This window comes from Seriola lalandi, unplaced genomic scaffold (assembly GCF_002814215.2).
Source record: "Seriola lalandi dorsalis isolate HSWRI2012SDOR001 ecotype SW California unplaced genomic scaffold, Sedor1 jcf7180002055008, whole genome shotgun sequence".
In the NCBI taxonomy this organism is placed as follows: domain Eukaryota; kingdom Metazoa; phylum Chordata; class Actinopteri; order Carangiformes; family Carangidae; genus Seriola; species Seriola lalandi.
The window spans coordinates 1,871,769-1,874,981 of NW_019525551.1; the positions used below are offsets into that span (position 1 = coordinate 1,871,769).

General features: G+C 37.3%; 1 non-coding gene across 1 annotated transcript; it reads right to left on the minus strand.

Annotated features, from left to right (window-relative positions):
* Window positions 1-705: 705 nt before the first annotated feature.
* On the minus strand, window positions 706-777 carry trnap-ugg (transfer RNA proline (anticodon UGG)). Its single transcript has one exon. It is a non-coding gene; the product is annotated as a tRNA-Pro (tRNA).
* Window positions 778-3,213: the final 2,436 nt, after the last annotated feature.

The window sequence follows — 3,213 nt, forward strand, 5'->3', positions numbered from 1 at the left end:
TGAAGGGCTGTAGGCCCCGCCCCTAAACCACTGTGTCAGTAAAACTCCTTAAAACCCTGTACTTGTTGTCTCAGCTAAAAATGCTTTGTGTAATTTACACTTGTGACAAATTTTGTATCAAAAGCATTTTTATATAATAAAGGTTCTATTTTAAGGAATGTTGTGTGTGTTATCCTTGTTGAAGGTCAGTGAACTCTGAGGTTTTCTTTACATATCAGTACCTTAGTTAACTGAGCTCTTAACAGTAATAGTTGCAATATCAGCTGTAATCGCAGGAGAACAGATCTAATAGGAGTCGTATTTTGACCAGTCTATGGTGAGTAACAGCATTTGTCAGAATAGGTATCACAGCAGACACTAATAGATGGAACTAATAATAACGGTAAACCATGGCTGTGAACCGGTACCGCAATGATTACACCTGTACTATTCCTGTTTTAAGATATCAATATGGTCTGTAGCAGGAGCTGTACAGCTTTAGCTTATACCTAGAGTTGCTGTAGCAGTATTAGTAGAAACAGTTGGATGTATTTATATAGAGTAAATACAGCCAGAATGCATTATGTAACCATGCAGTAAGGCAACAATAATAGAGTGCTTGAAATCCCTGTGAGAAAGTTGATTAACACAGTGTGAGTGTGAGCTCTGAGATCACTCTACCCACACAAAACAAATAGGTCTAACAGAATAGATGAAGTAAAGATTGGGCTCGTCCGGGATTTGAACCCGGGACCTCTCGCACCCAAAGCGAGAATCATACCCCTAGACCAACGAGCCTTTACACGTTCCGCAACAGATGATAAGGTATTTAACTGACTTCACATCCCCGTGTGGTATCGTAGTGTGTATACAGAGGAATGCTGACATCTATTGGTGAAACAGGGTAATCGCATTTTAATAGAATTGAACTCAAATGATTTAGTGTAATAGTCTATCACATGGACAAAGGCTGTAACTTCAAATAGATTTTTACTTCATCAGAAGAGTAAAGACCAGAACTGATGCTGTACTTGCACTTCACCCGTGTCTGTTGTTTTGTATGTTTGTCAGCAGGATTACACAAAAAGTGCTGAACTGATTTACACCGAATTTAGTGGAGAGATGGATTATGGGACATGGAAGAACCCGTTAACCCGTTTTGTGGCAGATCTGGATCATGTACTATGAATTTGAATTAACAGAATTTGAATAACAACAGAACAATTGTTAAAAGTATTTATTGTTCCTATGTCTGTTACTTTTTATTGTAAATTTCCCAATCACTATATCACTTCACTTCAACTTTATTTCATTGCAATTTCGCCATCTCGAGTGCCACACCTCTTTGGAATGCAATTTTAATCAATATTAAATAAATAAATACATAATAAACAAATACAGCTATGAATAAATGCTGAAATAAACGAGTTAGGCATAAATGTAGGAATATATAAATACATGTAAATATAAATATATAAGTGAGTCAAGGGATTTGAGATGTTATCGTTAGCAGACCATATTGACCAACATGGTTTAACAGCACACACTATTTTGGCCCATATTGAATACTTTTTAGAAATACACACACGCATAAGTGCTCTTCAAGATGTAGACGTAAATGACAAAGTTTTAAATTGCTTAAGACTGATCTTCCTCATCTTCTTTGATGTTTGAATGGATGTTGCACTACTGCCACCCTCTGGTTTTATTCTTGTTTAGAGTGTGAGTCAGTGCTGTTCTGGTGCTGTTGCTTTGGTCTGAAACTGTGAGATAACAAAAATGGCATCCAATACATTTCAGCCAAAGAGCCAGAGAGGACACACACCAGCCTATGTTTGATGCCTTAACCCTCCACTGCAGTTTATTCTGAATCTGCTGTGAGTCACATCTCATATCCCAGCTTTAAATTACACAAGAGCCACTACAAAGCATCAAATGCTTAAAATGTTGGTGTTGAGAATGAGTGAAAATACCATCATTTTCTCTGTTGCAGCGCCACCTGGTGCTGTCACATTGATTTTTATCTTGACTTTAATGTTTTATGTAATGTGACTTAATCTCAGGAAACTGGCATGTGCATAGAAATGAGGAAATACATTTTAAAACTGTAAACAATGTATCCCTCAAATTAGTTAATCAAAGATTTAAATTTGATGTGGACAATATGTCAACACAAATTTAGAAATAACACAACCCGTTCTGTATCTGTGACACAGTATCAGTAGTAATAGTTGTAGTCCTAGTAGGCAGGGTTGGAATTGCGAAGGGATTGGGGGGTCTGACCCCCCTGATTAAGAGGACCCCTCTAAAATAGGTAATAACAGCAGTTTGGGGGGTTGAAACATCTCATTGTAAATATTACAATATATTTCCCATATTCATGCCTGAAAGAATCTTGTGACACTGGACTGTACCATTTCTAACGTTTCGTCTGCCTGTCTCACTCCATCAGTGGCTCCATCCTCAAGTCTCTGCTCTGCACTGTATGTAAATGTAAGTAGCAGTAGCTAACTATCTAGCTTGTTTAATACACTTTACTTTCATACCTTCAGAGTTACTGAATTAGATTGTGTCAAGTATCTGTGGATGAATACTAATGTTAGCTAGTTTCTAACTTTAGCCTAAAGTTATAGTTAAGCTAACTAATGTTAGCTAGTTTCTAACTTAAGCCTTAAGCTACAATTTAGCTAACTAATGTTAGCTAGTTTCTAACTTTAGCCTAAAGTTATAGTTTAGCTAACTAATGTTAGCTAGTTTCTAACTTAAGCCTTAAGCTACAATTTAGCTAACTAATGTTAGCTAGTTTCTAACTTTAGCCTCAAGTTACACTTAAGCTAACTAATGTTAGCTAGCTGATAACATGCCCTTTCCTTTCCAATTTTAGCTTTTTCATTTCATTGCCAATATAAAATAACATATATATTATTATCTAATCTTAATAATCTCCACAGTGTTAGTGTAAGTCCGGAAGAGTACAAATTATTTTTCCCAGTTTACAGAAGCAAATCCTAACTGACTTTAGGAATTCTTCTTATCTTACTTCATCCTGTCTTATCTCAGGTTAGGAAATCCTAAACACTCCAACATCAGTCATCAACTTTTATGTCTGTTATCTAGCAAACAACGCTACTTTTGGCCTTGGAACGCCTCGGGATTCTCCCGGAGGAACTGGTGGAAGTGGCTGGGGAGAGGGCCGTCTGGACCTCTCTGTTGAGGCTGCTGCCCCCGCGACCC